Below are 21,156 nucleotides of genomic sequence, written 5' to 3'. Positions count from 1 at the left end.
AACGATTCTGTATTCCAGCACATGTAAGATATGCTTGTGTCAAAATTCAGAGAACTGTAAGCCCCATGTGTTAAAATTCATTGAACTATACAGTCAATTTTACTGTATAGTAATTTAAGAATTAAAACTATTTTAAAAATCAAAGATACTTCTTCACAGAAAAAAAAAGATCACTGAACACAATCTTTTAAAAATAGTCTATGGAATCTAATTAAGCCAGGAGCCATAATCCACTAGTGTTGTATCTTCAAGCCAGCAAAACCGTGAACTCAGAGATCTGTAGCTCGTCTGCTCACCCGAAAGTTCCAGGGTGGGAGTGAACTTGCCAATTCCAAGTCCTCGAAGAGAGAAAAATAATGCAAATTTCAAGGGAGGACACCCCAGCTCCTCAAAAACCCACAGACGCAGCCAGACCCAGATTTGGGTACATCAACTTGGCACTCCCAGGAAAAAGCAAATGGGGACCACACTGTCCCAAGGTAGTGCATCCTGGATGGTGCTTGGGGCAAGTTTCCAGTACTGCTTGTTTAACTTTTATGTTTGTCAATATCATCGTTTTCTTTCTTTCTTTTTTTTGGATGATAAAAATTACTCAAGCCTTCAAAGCATCTTTATAGGATAGCTTTAGAAATTGTCCTTCGGTTCTGATCAAGCTGCCTTACAGGAGGAGAGGAAGATCAGACATAAAAATAAGGCGCTCACTCAGCTTCTTTCAAGATAATGTGATTTTAAAAATATATATATGTGTTATTAAACACTTTGTTATTGATGAGGCAACCAATGTAGTAGACAGGACAATGGTGACAAAGCTAGATCCAGGCCCTGGGCTAAGAACACTCAGGTCCATGGAACCAGTCCAGCTGGTCATCTCACTCAGAGTGAGAACATGTGAATTTCCCACCATTCCATGGGGCAGGAGTTCAGATGCTGCAGGTCTCGCCAACTGTCATTTTCTGTTCATGCACAGGAATCACACTGTAAGACACCTGACCTTCACGTGGAGAAGAAGCACGTCCCTGTTTGATTCACGTGTCACATACTCAAATCATCTTTTCTATGTCAGCAGTATTCCACGGGTCTTGTCTATGTGCATCTGCATAGGCAGAGAACCACCGTGGTCATCGCGAGGAAATGTGGGCACATAGCCTCCAGGGGACAAGGACTTGGGGTCAGCAGCTTTTAAACTTTAAGAGAATTTTATTCCCCAGAGAAGTTCCTATGCGGAATCCAATATTTAAAACAGGTGTTTCGTTAGCACAGATTTATTTTATAAGTTCAAATTTTAAATATTTATTATAGATTCAATCAAGAGAACACTGAGATTGGAAAATGGGATTATACAGGACAGCCAAAGTCACACCAGCCCAGGAAGATAATTGACTTCTAAGTTTAATTTTGGTTGCCCAGTATAGAGAAAATTTTGAAAACAGGTCGGTTTTACTTGACAATTTTAGGATACTCTTAAATTAAATGAATCCAGAAGTTAGAGTCAAAATACAAGGAAACAACGATTTCAATGCTGAATTGTTAAAATGAACCAGTGCATGGCTTATCCACTAGTTTAAGTAATAATTACTTGGTAGAAAATATTTTTCAAACATATTTGTAACATTATGAGCTGGATTTCCCATAATGTTATATTTTAAAACATATTACTTCAGTACAAACCGAATCTTTAGACAAAATTTCAGTCAAATTTACCTTGTTTTCCCTGCTGACTGTAAATCTTTCCAAGGACTCAGAAGGCTGGAAGGGAGTAAACTGGCAGGATCTGGGGGCCAGGCATATAAAAAATGTCACTAAAACCTTGTTTTAATCTTGAGTTGTCTTTCATATTCTGCTTCATTAACTGTCCCAAACTGAAGCCCAGGAAGATATCCCTGGCTTGCCCTGCAAGTTCTCAGCATCTCCAATCCGTGCGAGAGGCTGGTGGGAAATCAGCTCATTGAAAGAAACTGGGGGCTCTTTCCAGTCCACGATGAGTTCTCAAAGCCTGACATCTGTGGGGGACTGTCAAACTTTCTTTCCTGAGCACGTGAGCCAAAGGCCCAGATTTAAGAAAGAAACCATAATTGCAGTGTTTTTGCAACTCACTGTAAAATATAACAATTAAATAAGTAAATGTTAAAATTACTAAAATAAACTGATTATTTGGATTCTAAGAGGAGATGAGTAACCAGCTCTAAACACAAAAATAAATAAATGTTGAAGGATGTCCTACAAACACAGTCTTCTGTATCAGGTGGCCTGTTTTAAGAGTAAGTGAGCGCTTTACATAACATTCCAGCTCTAATTTCTTTTATTATTCAAAATTCTGGAGCTAGATTTAGAGTTTGGATAATTAATGAGATCACCCCTTGCTCTTGCTCCTGATTATCACTCATCAGGGTCCTGTTTGCACTTCTCTTGCCGACTGTAATCATTTATTTGAACCAGTGGCTCATCAGCTCTTCATTAGTGCCTGTAGGTTAGATAAAATGTGCTTGGATTTCCAAAATAAATGCAAATCACATTGGTGTTGGCAGCAAAGAGGTGAATTCCCAGAATATTTTCAAATAAGACAGTTCCCCCCAAGACCGTGGCTCTTGAGTGAGAAATGTGGTGTCCTCCTGAGTGACCGAGAACTCACCCCCTAATCCAGCCCTGAACATCTACCCTAAAAACACTCCCGTGGCCACAACCACTGGGCGTCACCTTAGCCCCGGCCTCAGCATGCAGGAACATGTCAGTTACTTAAGTAGGAACAAGGAGTGAAAGTCAACAAGAATTCAGTACAAAATTTAAAAGCCAGAGTCCCCTAGCTAGCAAGTCAAAAATACAGCTGCCAAGGCCCCGTCCTGGAGAGTCAAACTCAGAAGCTCTGAGAGCAGAGCTGGACACCGGGATCAGTGCAGCCTTGAACACAGCAGACCTGGATCCAAACCCTGATCTGGCCTTGAGCAGCTGTGTAGACTTACACATCACAAGCTGAACTTGGTGTTTTCATCTTTGAAAATGGAGATGACAGGAATTCCCTGGTGGTGCAGTGGTTAAGAATCCACCTGCCAATGCAGGGGACATGGATTTGATCCCTGGTCCAGGAAGATCCCACACACTGCAAAGCAACTAAGCCCATGCTCCACAACTAATGAGCCTGCGCTCTAGAGCCCACGAGCCACGACTACTGAGCCCACGTGCCGTAACTACTGAGGCCACACGCTCTAGGGCCCACAGGCTGCAACTACTGAGCCCGCATGCTGCAGCTACTGAAGCCTGTGAACCTAGAGCCCGTGCTCCGCAACAAGAGAAGCCACCACAATGAGAAGCCCACGCACCACAACGAAGAGTAGCCCCCCGCGCTGCAACTAGAGAAAGCCCGCGTGCAGCAACAAAGACCCAATGCAGCCAAAAAATAAATAAATAAGTAAATAAAGGGAAATGACAGCCCACAGCCCCATGGGCAGCAGTGAGATTACAGACGTAATGAAGGGGAGAGCCTCACACAGTCCCACCCCTACGACGGCCCCCCTTATAAAGATCACAGAGGCAACCCGCTTGCAGGGGAAAACGGACTTGGAAGATTCAAATGCATTTCATGAGATAGAGGAAGAGGCCGAACAGCAACATGAGGAGGCAACCGGACACACCCAGAATGTGTGTCTACAGGTCAACTGACCTCTTCAGTGAACTGCTGTCACCAAAATAAAAAATGGGGGACTTTATTCGAGGAAAGGGATTTAATGAGCCAGAGAAATAAGATAAAAATAAGCAAGGGGGGACTGAAACCTAGATTGAATGCTGTGAGGCTGGGTTACAGTTGGAAATATCAGTATGAACAAACTCAGTTTAGCTTAAGAGAGACAGACACAGACTGATAGACATAGATAAACACAGAAATACAGAAATGTTACATCTGGCTTAATATACTTACAGTCATCCCTCATCGTTTGCGGATTCCATATCTGCAAATTCACTCACCCCCTAAAATTTATTTGTAACCCCCAAATCAAGACTCAAGGTGCTTTCACAGCCACTTGCAGCCCCACGCGCGCACAGAGCATCAGATAATTTGAGTTGCCCGATGCACAAGGTCCCAGCTGAGGTTCCCAGCTGAGGTCAGACAAGGCTCTGCCTTTGTGTTTCAGCTCACGCTGTAAACAAGGGTCCTTTTCACCATCTACTTAGTGCCATGGTTTTTGCATTTTCTGTGTTTTTTGTTGGTGATTTCACTGTTCAAAATGGCCCCCAAGCATAGTACGGAAGGGCCACCGAGTGTCCTAAGTGCAAGAAGGCTGTGATGTGCCTTACAGAGAAAATGCGTGTGTCATTCAGGCCTGGGTCGCAGTGCTGTGGGTTGTGAGGTCAATGTTAATTCTCCAGGTGCAACCCCATTGAACTAAATTTTGTCTTCACCTTGTACACCTGAGAGCTAAAAAGACCATAACATGGGGAGTAATACTGGGTCAAAATTTACAAAATAAAGTACTGTTTTGATGGGGGAGTTGATAAAAAAATGAGTCAACAATACATGTTAAATAAGGTGCCTTTAAACAGAAACACACATAACACATGGTTATGTATTGATCGGTTGACAAAAATGTTGTGGCCATGGTCTCAGGAACCTAACCCTGAATTTCCCCCAGAAGCAATGGTTCAGAGTTTACCAATCCAAAGTTCAGGGCAGCTTTATAAAACAAAACTATCCCAAATACTGAGAACTGACTGTACATTTATTTCCTAGTTCTGTCCCCTAAGATGGCCTAGAAGCAATGACACCCCATTAGTAACTAGCACCCAGACTGTGGTTTCTAATGCCCCTCTCCAAAAAAAGGATAAATGGCTGGTAATAGGGCTGGGGCAGGGAAAATATGAGCCTGAAGCATCTTGTAGTGGTAGAAAATAAGGAAGTGCTAAAAATTAGGGCGGGGGGGAGTTGATGGGAAAACACTGTGTTAAAGACACACAGGAGCCAAGTGGCTAAAGAGAGAACAATTTGAGCAACAAAGTAAACAACCACAGTATTGAATTATAACATAAGAAATAAGATAAATATCCATGAGTCCATATTGATATCTCAAATGACTGAATAAATACATTTACATAATGAATATATAAGTTTAATAAGTAAATATATTTATTCAGAAGTGACAAATCTTCCTTAAAGAAGAATTCCAAATAAAAATTGTAAAAGAAAGACGGGAACTAGGAAGTCACCACCAGAACTCCACAGTGATGATTGCTGAGGCCAAGATCTGCTCAAGAATGCTCGTCAGTGGTCGAAACTTTAAGGAGAAACAGGATACTTACATTGCCTCAAAGTATCTCCCACAGAATATTTATTAATTACTGTGGTTTTAACATATGTCCACAAATTTCTTCACCAGGTCCTCCTGGAAGGACCTCTAGGAGGTAGAGCTTAACCCTCCCCCATCGAGTGTAGCCTGGATTTGGTAACTGGCTCCTAATGACTAGAGTTTGGGGAGGGGAAGGATGGTGACTCTGCAGTGGAGAAAACTGGCAGCCACCACCTCGACCAGGGGATCAAGGTTAACATCACCAGCAATAAGTCAGGTGTCGACAGCATCATATGAGGCAATGAGAAGAGTACCTCACCTCTGTGCTATTTTTCCCTCAACCCCATCCTGATAATGAGAAAACATCAGACAAACCCACATCGAGGGACGTTCTACAAAATACCTGACCAGTATTCTTCAAAAGTGTCAAGGTCATGAGAAACAAGGAAAGACTGAGGAAATATCCCAGATTAGAGAGGTCAAAGGAGACATGATGATTAAATGATGCATGTACCCAGGATTGGATCCTGGAACAAAAAAGGTCATCAGTGGGAAAACTAGTGAAATCCAAATAAAGTCTGTAGATTAGCTGATAGCAATGTTAATGTTTACTTTTCACCAATTTATCATGGTTTCGTGAGATGGTAACCTTGGGGGCAGCTGGGTGAAGTGTTTGGGAACTCTGCCCTGACATATGAACAATTCTCCTTAGGGCAGCAAAGGTACGGTCCACCTTGGAGTTTGGTACTATGGTGAATAAAAAAGCACACAATCATTTTCAAAAAATGAGGTTGGCTGGTTTTCAAATTTTAGAATCTATTTATAGACAAGCACGAGAGCTGAAATACCATTCAAAGCAAAGGCCCGGGTGACAGCAGTTGGGAGGTAAAGGGACAGGTGAGGGAGGCCGGACTTCTTCCCTCACCCAAGAGATCCTGTCCTAAGATAGTGCCCCACGTTAGAGAAGTTTAAATTCACGATTTAAAGTCATAAAATCATCACGAAAAGAAATATAAATTATAAACAAGAGAAACCATGAGGTCAGAGCAGGGGACCCATAGAGACAGTCGAGGTCCATACATCTCTGTGGCCACCAGACACGTGAACAGGTAGTGAAAGTCAGAGTGACCAGAGAAACACAGGTCAAGGATCATTTTACACTCATCTCACTGGGAACAATCTTTGAACTCTGACAATGCTCAGGGCGGGAGAGAGCATGGATCTGTAAGATCAAGACACAGGAGGATTGAGTGGGGAGGGAGGGAGAATGTAAACAGAGAGATTGCTCTGAGAAAGAGTTGAGCGTTACCTGCTAGCATTGACCGTCCACACACCTTATGCCCAGGGTCTGACTCTTGGGTTTATAACCCAGAAAAAAACTCTTGAACATGTGCACCAGAAAACCAATATGAGAATGTTCACAACAGCAACAATCTGCAAACGGCTCAAATGTCCATCCATGGGGAGCAGGTGAATAAACCATGTGATGTTTTCATAGCACAATCAAAATGCGTAATTACAGCACTCACAAAACACGAAGGAACTTTAACAAAATACTATTTAGCGGAAAAAGGTTAGTCCCAAAAGATGAAAGACAGAGTGGTACGCTTTCTAAAAAGGTAAAAACAACCAAAGTGAAAACATACTTTTCAGCATATATAGATACAATAAGATTATATAAAAAGGAAAGTGAGGGAATTAGGTAAGATTCAGGCGGTGGGTTAACCTGAGTGGGGAGAAGCAGGGGGTTAAATGGGTCCTATTGTGAAGGACCCATTTTGATTGCAGTGGTGGGTTTTATAAGTACTTATGTTTCTAAAAATAATAATGAATTTAATAAGGTTGGCCATGCATGCAATGGTGAGAGAGTGTGTATGAATAAAAAGGATTAGGGTTGGACCTGTTTCGTATGCTTGAAGTCCACTTTATTTTTAAAAGTAATATATCAAAAAGAGCAATGTAAGCATACGATTTACATTCATGCAGCAACAAGCAAAGGAACTAAAACCTGACCCTGAGAACCAGAAGTAGGACTGGGGCTGCAAGAATAAGGCGAGAAACTTTGACTTTACATTTTATGCTCTTCAGTATTCAGGATGCCACCGCAGTGCTTTTAAATCATAATAAATATATCTAATCCCTTACATGTGGAAAACTCTAAGGGCTGTGTGTGGCGTGGCTATGCCCTTGGTGGCAGAGTCCTTGGACCAGTCAGTGCCCAGAGGAGGATGCGATTTCCCCAGGCTTCACGCACCGCTGCTCTAACACCGCAAAACCCAAGGAGCACAGATGAAGGCCAACTGTTGATAAGAATTAAAAACAGAAATAAAATTCATGAATGTTGATCTGGCACTTAGGTCTGTCTTGAGCCACAAGAACCTTAGTGCACATATCCTTTCAAATTTCCAGGTATTACAACACGTCCTGACTGAGTGAGATATCAACCGGAAGTAGCTACCCTGCCCCACAAGAGGGTCAACGGGAGTTGGTGCAAAATAACCGAAGTGAGCTCTGCCACCTAATTCTACCTGAGGCCTCAGTTACCATCTGCCCTGCCTTCCCCATGGGACATTACGAACTGGGTCAAAGGAGACAAAGATGCTGACAGCCATGTGGATAGCAGAGCAGCACAGGCTGGGGGCTGGAGGTCTGAGATCACGGGGTCAGCGGGCTGGTGTCTCCTGAGGCCTCTCCCCTTGCCTTGCAGACGGCTGTCCTCTCCGTGTCCTCAGATGGTCTCCCTCTGTATGTGTGTCCTAATCTCTTCTTCTCTTAAGGACACCAGTCAGATTAGATTAAGGCTGACTCTAATGATCTCGTTTTTCCTTAATTATCTCTTTAAAGACCCTATCTGGAAATTCAGTCCTGTTCTGAATGTATGGGATGTTATGCTTTCAACATATGAATTTTACAGGGATACAATTCAGCCCATAACACTGTATAAATGCTGTATGACTGTGATTTTTATGATTTCCTGCGTGATAACTACACCAGCAGGTTGAGACACATATACGTTCGTGTGTGTGTATCTATGTCTGCACACACACATAAAACATTCTCTTCCTACCTCCCCACAGAAATTAATTTCTAAGGTCCTGTTTCATGCCACATAATACTGACCTCGAACTCAACAGATTTCCAAGGAATTTTTACCTTGCAGACAGTTTGGTTTTGTGGCTATAACACCCTTTAAAAGCCATTGTTCTCATTTCTGTTGGTGTGTCTAATTCCCTGAGAAGGTATCATAACACTATGGGATTATTTTATGCCACAATTTTTTTATTGTGGTAAAATTTACACACAGTGAAATTCACAGACCACAAGAATACAATTATGTATAAGGTTTGACAAATACATACACCCTGTAACTAACATCCCAATCAAGATAGGAGAATTTCCGCCACCCCGGGAAGTTCTCCTGTGCCCTTCCCAGTTTTACCCTCATAGGCAACCACTGTTGCTGGGATTTCTACCACCATTGATGAGCTTTGCCTGTTTTTGAACTTCCTTCAATGAAATCATAAAATACTCTAGTTCTTAAAAACTGATTTCTGAACGCATCTTACCCCACCGCATTAATTAATTGTTATAGCTGTGACGTAATTTCCTTTTCTTGTTTTAACACCTGGTGCAGCTAACATGCATGTCACTTTGCACAGAGTACTATATGTACTGAAAACACTTTTATTCTGCCTACAACAGAATAATATTATGCATTAATCATAAAATTTTCTGAAGTAACCTCAAGTTAACATTTCATCTATATAATCATACCACCACTTTCGAACATTAACATGTTGAAAAAGATCACCCCCAAGTTTCCAAGTCTGACTGGAGAAAACCACAAAACTGGGACGACTGGTGTCACCATAAATATCCAGTTTCCAAAAAATAACTCGGCTGCCATTTTTCACATCCCTGTTCCCCAGCCACACCAAGTCACCCAGGCCTGTCACTATGGGGCAGGCCAGCCCTGGACACAAGGGCTCTCCCTGCCTGTTCCCCTCCACCATCCTCAGAGCCCCCCATCACTGCTCCCCACCCGCCGTCTTCCTGAATCCCACACCCCTCTCCTCCAGGGTCTGCTCCATCCCTTCCCACGTCCCTCAGCCTCTCTGCTGTGTCCTTCCACCCATCAGCACACAGACCATCTCCCCATCCTAAAAACTAACCTTCCCCTGGTTCCTCAAATAATTAAACACAGGAGTACCATATGACCCAGCAACTCCACTCCTAGGTATATACCCAAGGGCAGTGGAAGCAGGGTCTTGAAAAGGTATTTGTCCACCCATGTCCCTTGCAGCATTATCCATAATAGCTAAACTGTGGATGCATCCCAAGTGTCCATCGACGGATAAATGGATAAACAAAATGTGGTCTATCCGTACAACAGAATATTATTCAGCCTTAAAAAGGAACGGAACACTGACACCTGCTACAGCATGGATGAATCTTAAGGACATTATCCCAAGTGAAATAAGCAAGACACAAAAGGACAAACATTAAATGAGTCCACTTATATGAGGTCCCTAGAACAGTCAAATTCAAAGAGACAGAAAGTAAAACGGTAGCTGCCGGGGGCTGGGGGGAGGGGAGAATGGAGAGTTAGTGTTTAACAGGTGCACAGTGTCTGCTTGGGACAATGAAAAGAGTTCTGTGTGTGCATGCTGGTGGCCCACACTAAGTGACTCATAACCCAACTGCCCAAGCCAATGGACCATTCTCAGAAATCAGTAGAATTTGATGCTGTTTAGCAAGTTCCACGCTGCAAACCCACTGCTGCCTTGGCTCTTCCACGCGATCCCTGAGGGACAGTTGTGTGTGGGTGTGTGGGTGTGAACACACTTTATAAATAAGGCTGGGCACGCATTTATGAATACACACGTGTGTATCCCATGCTCACACAGCTCTGTTTGTGGGCCATTTGCTCCCACTGCCAGGCACCGTGCCGGTCAGTGTTCACAAGAGACCATCTCATCGAATTCCCCAAATCATCCTATGTTGCTTCCTGACTCTCTGCCACCATCTCCAGTGATTCTTCCTTGCTTTCTTTCCTGGCAGTGTCACATGGTGGTCCCTCGGGGTCCTGTCCCTCGCTATCTTCCCAGGAGAGCAGGGGAGCTCAGGCACCCTCTTGGCCCCCTGCTCTTTCTGTGGCAATGGCTCCGAGTCTTCCTCTCCAGCCTGGGCCTCTGCTGAGCTCCAGACACTCCCACCATGTGCTCATCCCACTTACACATGGATCCCCCCCCCAGACTCTCAAACTCGACACAGACAACACCAACACCATTCCCTCTCCAACATCTGTGTTTCTCGTTCTAGAAACCTCTCTTGTCTCACAGTTGTTCATTTGACTCAAAATCTCACTGGTTTATAGGAATAACAGTCCATTTCCCACCTCCCGATCAGTCCCCGGGGATTGCAGCAGCTCAGGTTCACGCTGTCCTCCCTCCAGGACGAGGCTGGGGGAGTGGCCACTCCCGCCACGTGGTTCATCACTAAACGAGGACAGGAGAGGGTGAGCCAGGCGCTGGCTCCTGGGACTCCTGCTCAGAAATGATCGAGCCTCATCCTCGGGGACCAGCCACCCTTACCCCTCTGGGAAGAGCCCTCGGCTCCCTCAGGCACGAGATGCTCTGCATTTGGTCCACAGTGAAGCCTCCAGCACATCTATGGGAAGACAGGACCCAGCCAGAAGTCCCTGGGTCAGATCATTTTTGCCTCAAATTCCATTCATTCACTTGTATTTATTGAGAACCAAGCAGCAGTGTTCAAGGGGCCAGGGACACACCAAGGAAAAAGACAAAGATCCCTGCCCTCAGGGAGTGCACACCTGGGCAGGAAGCGACAAAGCAATGGACGTAATAAATAAGTAAGTTATATGGTATGTCAGGAGCTACAGGGAAAGCGGGGAAAAGCAGAGTGAGGTGAGAGGGATCAGGACACCCACGGCGCAGGGGACGGGGCACACAGAGCTCAGTAGACAGGGAATCACACACTGTATAGATTGTTGTCCATGGAAATACACTAGACTTACAAACAGCTACCAACACTGACACACAAGGTCATCAAGATACGGATTTTATCTTTTCATCTCAACCTTGACAACCTGTGATAATGGAAGCGCTCATGGCAAGAAAAGACTCCCCGTCTGGGTCCTGATGGAAGAGTTTGCACCTGGTGATCACCCCATCTCCCCAGTGTAGATCCACTGTCAAGAAAGGGGCAGGATGCGTTCGGAATAGGATGCATCCATGTCTCCAGGTGAACCTTATATAAATCAGATAAACCCTGTGACCGTTGGCGTGGGGAGATGACTGTCCAAACCAGGTACGTGGGGCCCCCTGGGGTATCACGTAAAGGCCAGCAGCTGCCCCAACAAGCCCCCCACTAACCTGGGAGGCTGTGCTCTACCAGCTGTGAGAAACAGCCCCTGGAACCCGGCCCTCATTAGAATGTTTCTTCTTGAAGAAATCATATTTCATTTGTAATATCAAAGACAGGGAACTCTGGGCCACGGTCAGCAGCGGGCTCTGCTGAGAACTGGTTCTTCTTGGCAGTTTGTCCTGATTTTCAGCAAAACAGGCCCTGGTGGCCACACAGGTGCCCACTCACAGGACGGCACAGTCAGGGCAGCAGCCTGGGTCCAGGCCAGACAGAAACCACGGGTGGTGACCAACTCCCTCTCCCCAGCAGCCCTTTCAAACCAGGGCAGCATCTGGGAGGAGACACACCTCGCGTTCTCATCCACTTAGGAACAGAGTGTAGACATGGGTCCTGGCAACTGGGAGGCCCCAACGCACTTCTGGGCCTAAAGCGGGCAGAGGTTCTGGTGGCCTTTACAGCTGTCACTGCTCCCACAGTCATCCCTCAGGGGCGGCTGCTCACCAGCCCCCCTGTGCTACACAGGTCAGAGCGAAGGGGTCCCCAGCAGCCACTGTCGTGGGCACCAGTGCACACAGGGGAACCGAGGTTCTGACCAGCTCTCCCCCGGACCAAGACCTTCTCCCTGTGCTGGGGTCTCAAGCATGCCCACCGCATTCCCAAACACCAGAAATGCAGGGAAGAAGCTCTGCCCTGGGAATGAGTGGGTTAGGAAGAATCAAGGAGCAGGATCAAGTCTTCATCTGTTAGACCATCAAAACAGCCTCGGGGCAAGGCCGCGGCTCAGATGGGTGTTCCTCACACAAGGACTGGCTGGATGACCAGGTGTGGAATGCATGACCTAACGGCAAACCCTTGAGCGAAGACAGCTAGAGAGGCAACACATCTCTGAAAAGAGGACACGTGGTCCTGTACTGACCACTCGTAGGCCGAGACCTTGACTCTAGAGAAGGGAGGGACCATAGCACCAACAAGGTTGAAGTACGGATGTGCTGGACCTCAGACAAAGACCATGGAAGACAAAGCTGTGGACCGATGCTGCCCCCCCTGCCTCCATCCTCACAGAGGACCCATCTGCTGGGGAGCCAATGCGTCCAACAAGCACTGTTTTCCCAGACCACCAGACCACCTTCGCCTGGGGTGGCTGTGTGACCCCGTTCTGGCTAAAGAGATGCATGTGGAAGTCTGCTTTGAAGACTTTTTCTTCCCTGAAACAGGTGCTTTCTGTTTCCAGGTCTTGCTGCCCAGCAGACATATGATGGGGATAGGAGGTCACCCTGCTGTAACCCTGAGACCGGAAGCGTGGGGCAGAGCCCAATGCTGAAAGCAGCAAGCAGAGAGGAGGAGGAGCCTGGGTCCCCAGTGGCTCCATGAGACGGGGAGAGGGTAGAATCCGCCTTTTCTTTACGGTTCACATTGTTTCACTTCCGTCCTCATTCTCTACGGCTGTTGTGACAAACTACCGCAAAGTCAGCAGCTCAAAGCTACACAAATTTGTCATCTTACAGTTCTGTAGGTTAGAAGCCAGACACGGGTCTCACTAGGCCGAAATCAAGGTGCCAGTAGGGCTGCGTCCTTTTTGGAGGGTCCGGGATGAAGCCATTTCCCAGCCTTTTCCAGCTTCTTCCCACACTTCTTGGCTCACAGCCCCTTCCTCCATCTGCAAAGCCAGCTGTGTGGTCTCTCTGACCCCTCACCGTAGCCACATCTCCTTCCAGCTCTCCTCTTCTGTCTCCCTCTCCCACCTAGAAGGACCCTGGGCTCAGCCAGATAATGCCGGGCAACCTGTCTTCTCAAGGTCAGCTGATTAGTAACTTTAACTCCATCCACATCCCCTTTGCTGCGTAGCCTAAAAGGTCCCCAGGATTAAGATGTGCACATCTGTCGGGGGTGGTGGTGGTGGTGGCTATTATTCTGCCAACCACAAATTCTTACAATAAGCATAAACTCCTTCTGTAACTGGAAACACAAGTCAAATAATTTAAAATTATTTTTTAGGTTCCACATATCAGTGGAAACATACAGTATTTGTCTTTGTCTGACTTATTTCACTTAGCACAATACCCTCCAGGTCCATCCATGTTGTTACAAATGGCAAAACTTCATTCTTTTTTATGGCTGAGTAGTAACCCATTGTAGATACACACCACATCTTCTTTGTCCATTCCTCTGTCGTTGGACATTTAGGTTGCTTCCATGTCCTGGTTACTGTAAATAGTGCTGCAATGAACATTGGGGTGAATATGTCTTTTCGAATTATGGGTTTTCTCTGGATACATGCCTCGGAGTGGGACTGCTGAATCATATGGCAACTCTATTTTTAGTTTTTTAAGGAACCTCCATACTGTTCTCCATAGTGGCTGCACCAATTTACATTCCCACCAACAGTGTAGGAGGGTTCCCTTTTCTCCACATCCTCGTCAACACTTGCTACGTCTTGTCTTTTTGACAATAGCCATTCTGTTAGGTGTGAGGTGATATCTCATTGTTGGGACCATGATCCAACAAATTAGAAAAGTAATCCAACTTTTGAAGCACGTTGAATCAAGTAAGCCATCGAAGATTTCCGCAGAGAAAAGAAGCCATTCTGCGGCTGGATGAGGCTGAAACACATCTAAGCACCTGTGCTACCCAGCAGACGTGCCTCCCCCTCACCAGACGCATGGTGCGGGGAGTTCTGAGCAGCACGCGGCTTCATGATCTGCCAGGCTGAGGTCTCCTCACTACCACCCACTTCCCATCCCATCCAAAAAGTATCCAGGGGGCTTCCCTGGTGGCTCAGTGGTTAAGAATCCACCTGCCAATGCAGGCGACACGGGTTCGAGCCCTGGTCCCAGAAGATCCCACATGCCGCGGAGCAACTAAGCCCATGTGCCACAACTACTGAGCCCGCACGCCACAACTACTGAAGCCCGCGCGCCTAGAGCCCGTGCTCAGCAACAAGAGAAGCCACTGCAATGAGAAGGCTGCACACCACAACGAAGAGTAGCCCCTGCTCACCGCAGCTAGAGAAAGCCTGTGCGCAGCAATGAAGACCCAACACAGCCAAAAAATAAATTAAAAAAAAAAACAAAAAAAACTTATCCAGGTTCTTGAATAACTTTTTAGTTTCTTAAAAATAAGGCGAATGTAACTTCCAATTATTTAAGTTTTCCATTTAATAAATATAGTAACAAGGTCCTTTCCTTTCTTTCTTTTATGGAATTATAGTTGACCTACAATATTATATTTGTTTCAGGTGTACAAAAATATGGAACACTTCACGAATTTTCATATCATCCTTGCACAGGAGCCATGCTAATAATCTCAGTATCGTTCCGATTTTGGTACAGGTGCTGCTGAAGTGATCACAAGACCCTTTGCTTTCTAATTTTAAGCTACCAGGTGTGCTTGTAAAAACACTGGCCTGCAGGTGGATCGTTTTTCTGTCTGGACACAAGCCCTCCTTAAAACAGCACAAAGGGAGGAAACGACATCCCTCGTGAACAGTGGGGGCTTGCAGACGTGAAGTGAAGATACACAGTGGACATTCAGGAGTCCCTGTGGCTGGCACCTGTCAGCCCTTCAGCCCTGACGTAGGGATGCTCCTGATACGGAATTCACCTCCTTCAGGAACCTCAGAATCGGTACCCGGGCACCAAGCAGGGCAGCTCTGACTGCCTGCTGTGGAAAGTCGACCTGGGTCACAAAGTCCACTCTGTACTGTACCCTAAATGGCATTAGTGACTCTTTCCGCCAGTGCCCTGGCGTTGAGCGTTGATACGACCAACATAATCGTATGTGTGATGCTCACAGGCAGGCAGAGAAACCATCAACAAACGAAAGTGTTCATCTCAAGGACCAAAAGAATGCAGAGCTCTATCTTTTCAAATCAGTAATGAAACAGTTCACATGCAAGCTTCTGAAAACTCTTTCCCATGATAAATTTTGCGTTGCCTCAGTAAAGCTGAAAATGAGATGGCTGAACCAGGAGGATTGGATTTAATCTCACTTTCTCCATCCGCTTCTCCAGGTAGCTCACACTATTTGAAATTAGCTTTGGAAAACGTAATCTGAAAACATCTTTGAAAATAGAAGATACACAAATACAACGTGGGTTTTCCAGAGATGATGACCTAGGGACACTTAACTCAAAGAACACCATCCCGTTGTCCTCCCCCTCCCTCAAGGCCCCCGAGGCCACCTGCAGACCGCACCCTCCCTGCTGGTCAGTAAAGGAGAGCCTGGCCTCAAGGAGCTCAAGGCAGCAGACCCTCCGAGCCGCCCCCAAACGCGTGCACCTGGTGTCTGATTCTGAGGCTCGCTAGATCGAACAACACACCTGCTGGGAATTTTGGGGAAACGCTCCTTCATGTAAAAACAAACACTGTTCATTTCGGAAATGGCTCAAAAGAGATAAGAGAGGATGTTATTACGGTCACTGCAGGATGGGCCAGATAAGAACAAGAACCGGACATTAAAGCATAGTTGCTGAACTGGGCTTTTCCTTTCATCTAGGAAACTGATCTACCCCAACCAGAGGGGTCTGACTGAAGATGAGAAAGGAAAACACTGAGGTCCGGGGAAGCAGGGCAGCCTTCGCACAGGTCTGGAGCCTCCTGTGACATCTGAACGAGGATCAGAGGGGCAGGCGGCAGGTTGCGATGGCCTCCACGAAGGGACACATGTGAGCAGAGGCCCCAGGGAGGCCCGAGAGGGTGGACCACCTCTGGGGAGACGGAAGACTGCAGCGCTGGCTGGACACGGGAGGAGTGGGGGAAGGAGACTGGCCGGTGAGACGCACACAAACACCGACAGCTCTCTACGTTCATGACATGCTGAACGTGGGTCATGACCCCTTATTTACTCTACAGAACAGACACTCAGCAGCATAAGTTACCAGTATGTCTCTCATCCTCAAGGACCACTAAAGCACAGAAGATGAAAAATGACGAAAACTTTACGATTAGAGAAGAAAACAGATCTCATACCCACAGCTACACTTTGAACCCATTACCAAAATGATGTGCTGACTTCGGACTCAAGACCTTTATTTACTATTTTTACCATCCTCAAAGATTCTGTATCACTTTATGGTTTAAGTAGCCAAACACTCTGTAGATTGTTACACATGAGGAGGAGAGTTCTCCATCTTTTAAATGTACTTTCAATTATGGTGAAATCACTTGTATGAAGGAATGTTGACAGCTCTGAATAAGAAAAACCATCAGCACTTGCCCAAATGCCCGTTCCCCCGGGTGGCTCCCAGCAAGCCCCAGTGACCCTGTCACAATCCCCCTGGGGCCTGGAAAGAGCACGAGGGTCCCTGGGTACAGGGCTGAAGTGCTGAGGACAAGGAGGTGGCAGCTCCGAGATCTCAGCCCTCACCTGGCAGGGCCACAGGATTTCTTCACATCTCTCCACCCGCTTCTGCCTCATTCCATAAAAGTCTCTGGGACCAGGCCAGCCACTAGCTCAGCTGAACATCCTGCAAATCCAGCACACGGACCACTCAGGCGGTCACCACCAGAGCTGACCGGGGGCCATGGGACGCCAATGAGGGGCCGGTAAAAAGTTGGGGACGTCCAACCAAGGAGGAGGAAAAGGGGCCAGGGCAGCTGTGGACGATGTGGCGTGACTGGGCAGAAAAGCTGGTTCAGGAACAGCCGGGCAGTTCCCCCTGCCCACCCCAGGAAGGTCCTCACCGTCTGTGAGGGACCGAGATTGCAGGCTGGACCCTGCGGGCATCCCTCGAGGGGCCCCCGTCCAGCCCATCCCATGCCAGCGCCCTGACAAGGTCTGCTCCCCGGGAGACCCGCTCACTGGCAATGCTGGCCTGGAGGCAATGCTCAAATAGACAATTACAAAGCTTAGTCTTCATTTAAGGGTTTTAAGAAGCGTTTCTTGAAAAAAACAAATAAGTTCTAGAATATGAAATGCCTGTTTTTTTATATTGTTACCTTGGCTCCTTTGAAATGCGTATTTTCTAGCTTCATCTTGTAGACTTTCTGACAGAGACAACTCTCAAATAACTCCCTAAACCCAGACTGGAAGAGTTTAATACACATTTCATTTACAACAATGCACACATATCTAGTGGCTTAAGGTTGTCGCTGGCTGTTTGCTTTTCAGCAGCCCTGAGTCAGGAGCTGATGGACCCACACTGCCCCAACGTCATTTCCACGCAGGCAACGTAGGCAAGCGGATGGCGGGAAACCCCAGGCCGCAGGGGTTTTGAGCAAGAAGTAACCAGAACAGGTAACCCAAGACCCTCAGCTGCCAGGAGCCTTGGAAACACCGGGGGGGGGGGGCCCTCTTGTCACCCTGCAACATAACCAACTTTGGCTAAGAAGACGCTGAACCTGGAACACAGATGACCTTTGGGCTCTAACATTGCATTTTTCTAAGTGGACTCTGACATCAGGGTCCCTCACGCTGCACCAAACGAAAGTCCTACCTGCCTCGGCTTCAGAAGGCAGATCCGAAGAAGAAGGAAGGAAATCCTGCTGCTGCTCGGGGGGGCGTCTGTCCATCCTCCAGACGCGGGTGCCGCTCCCCAAGCTCCCCACCTCCTCCTGCCTTCTTTCCTTAAACACTTTACTACCGGGAGCTATCACGTCTCAACTATAGAACCATTTCTTTCAATCTAAAGGAATGTATTTAAGGGGTGCCTCACATAACACTCAAAGACAAACCCCCAAAGCAAGCAGGGGGTAAGAGGACGGGGCAGTCACGCCCCACGATAAGTGGAGGCGGCCGGAAGTGGGAGCGGCCGGAAGCGGGGCCGCAGGAAGTAGGGGCCGCAGGAAGTAGGGGCGGCAGGAAGAGGAGGCAGCAGGAAGGGTCAGCAGGACCTAAAGCCAGGGGCCGGGTCAGGCTGGAGGAGCCGCAGGAAAAGTGAGCAGAAATGGGTGAAACAGCCCAGAGGAGCCAAAAGGAAATTAACTGGAGGACAAAGATCCAAACAATGAGCTGACAGGAAAGGAACCGCGCCCCACCCCCCTTCCTCCCAGCCTTGTGACAGTCAGCGGGGGTACTGACCGCACACAACAGAAGGATGGGACCAGAAATATTCCGGGTTCTAAATGCCAGGTTAATGCTACACCAAGGGACCCCTGAGAAGACAGTCACGGTCACCAGCTGTCACCAGACGGGACAGTGCAGGGAGAGAAAACCTAGCAACGTCCCCAAAGGCAGAGATCACAGGGCTTTCATGTCCAGCCGACACTTTCATAACTGTGTCCTCAGAGTGGGGGTGGGCATGGAGGAGTCACTGAAGTTCAAGTCTATTTACAAACCTCTGTCTTCGGAGGGACTAAAAACACACATTGACCTAACTGAGAGGTTAACCATGGGTGTCTGGCCCTGACTTCAAAACACAGGGAACACTCAGTCCTGCTGAGTGGAATCTTCGCAAGGGTCCGTGGACTCCACCTCTGGGAAGCAGACACCCAGGGAGGGGACTGGTGGCTCTGTCCCGGGGCCACACAGAAGGGACAGGCCTTGGCTGATGCTCCAGGCCGCCTCTGTGTCCAGTTTTGACAGTAATACATCCTCCAGGAAGGACGTGGCGAAAACACAGAAAAGAATAAAGGAAATAATATCCATCACCCCCTGGAGATAACCACTGTTCATGTTTTGACCTGGTTCCATTCAGGCGTTTTTTTTTTCCTGCACACATGCATTGTGCAAAACTGGAATTCTACTGTAGCAGGAATCTTGCTGTGTTTGTTTAACATAACATGAGGATTCCCCCAGGCCACTGAATATTCTTTGAAAATATGCTTTTAATGGCCATATAATTTAGAAATGACTACTATAACCATTCTGCTATTGCTAGAGATTCAGGTGGCTTCCAATTTCCAACTAAGATAAATAAAGCCGCAGTGAGTATCCTCACACATACATTTTATTGATATCCCTGATTTTCGTATAAACCCTTCAAAGGAGGATGACTGAGTCAAAGGGTATAAACATTTGTTTCCCACAAGATTACACCCATCGACATTGCCTCCAGTGGGTATGAGAGTATTTATCCTCCTATATGCTGGCCCACACTGAGGATAAATATTTGAAAGACCTTTCACCAGTTTGGTGGAAAAGAAAGGAAGGAAGGGAGGGAGGGAGGGAGGGAGGGAAGAAGAAGTGTTTTAATTTGCATTTCTCTGATTACTTGTGGGGTTCATCACTTTTCTGTTTATTTGCCTTTCATATTTCTTCAGTGACATACCGACTAGAGTTTGTTGCAGACTTTTTCCATCTGATGGTAATGTGTTCCTATTGATTTATGACTGCTTTTAGTATAATAAGGATGGATTGGCAGGTAGACAGTGTTATGTTCTGACTTGCCGATTCTGGTGAGGCACACGGGATGCTAATGCATTTGTGGTCAGCTGTTTCAATCTTTCCCTTATTATGTCTTCCACGCAAGTAGAGTGTCATGGTCCTTCAGCCGGGAATCCAACCCTGGGCTCCCCCACTGCATGACCCTCTCTTTGCCTCAATTTCCTTGATTGAAAAAGGAAGATAATGAGAGTGCATTCACTACATGAGGTCAGTATGTGGCAGACAATCTGGTAGCTGGCCCTGAACGACCCTCCTCCTGGTGTTCACATGGAACCCCTTCAGGTCCAGCCTGAGGAGTGCCCAGGGGCCTGCCCACAGCCTCCGAGTGAGCTTGGAACCCAGGTCCCCCTGCCCTCCCCGGGCGGCACCTCGAGATGACGCAGCCCCGGCTGACACCTTCACTGCACCCTGGGAGACCCTGACCCGAGGACCCGGACAAGCCGTGCCCAGATTCTGACCCACAGAAACTGTGACGTACGAGCATTGGTTGTTTTCCGCTGCTAAGTCTAGGGGGGTTTTTTTTATGCAGCAGGAGATAACTAACACATGATACACGGAAGGTACTCAGAAGAGTGCCTGTGGCAGATTGCAAAATAGTCTAGCGCACGGCCACTCCTCCCGTGAAAAGACGGAGTCCTTCTCCCTGCCTGGAGCTGGGCTTGACTGTTAACTTGCTTAGACCAAGAAAGCAGAGGCACAGGTGAGGCAGAGACCTGAAAGGCACCTGCATATCGGGGCTTGCCCTCTTGCTACTCTCAGAACCCACCACCACCCTGTGAAGGAGCTCCCCCCTGCAGGGCTGAGACCACGTGGCCAAGTGACTCCTGATGTGCCCCCAGCTGACAACCAGCCCCACTAGACGTGCAGGAGGCCAGCCCTGCAGACCCCTGAGTGGGCCCAACTAGAGAGCCACCCGGCTACACCCAGCACACATTCCCACCCCAACTCACGGGCTGAATGAGTTGCTGTTGGGAAGTTCCAGGGTGGTTTGTCATGCAGCACTTGCTGACTGACAGAGCTGCCATTCTCATTACCACTACTGTTATTCTTTAGGGATCAATTAGACGGCCACTCATATTTCTTAGCAGTGCATTTATGCTTTTACTTTTTACGTTATCCACTGGAAACTTACTGTGGTGTATGACGCTAGGTGAGGACCTAACTTAATGTTCTG

The 21,156-nt window shown here is 47.1% G+C and overlaps 1 protein-coding gene and 1 non-coding gene across 4 annotated transcripts in view; both read right to left on the bottom strand.

Annotated features, from left to right (window-relative positions):
- ENTREP2 (endosomal transmembrane epsin interactor 2) overlaps nt 1–21,156 on the bottom strand; it is a 424,923-nt gene that overhangs the window by 264,850 nt on the left and 138,917 nt on the right. The window lies entirely within an intron of this gene.
- Nucleotides 14,902–15,008, bottom strand: LOC114236029 (U6 spliceosomal RNA). The gene has a single exon (XR_003622073.2). It is a non-coding gene; the product is annotated as a U6 spliceosomal RNA (small nuclear RNA).

The sequence above is a fragment of the Balaenoptera acutorostrata genome, chromosome 3 (genome assembly GCF_949987535.1).
Source record: "Balaenoptera acutorostrata chromosome 3, mBalAcu1.1, whole genome shotgun sequence".
Classification (NCBI taxonomy): domain Eukaryota; kingdom Metazoa; phylum Chordata; class Mammalia; order Artiodactyla; family Balaenopteridae; genus Balaenoptera; species Balaenoptera acutorostrata.
This window is presented reverse-complemented; position numbering and strand designations above follow the sequence as displayed.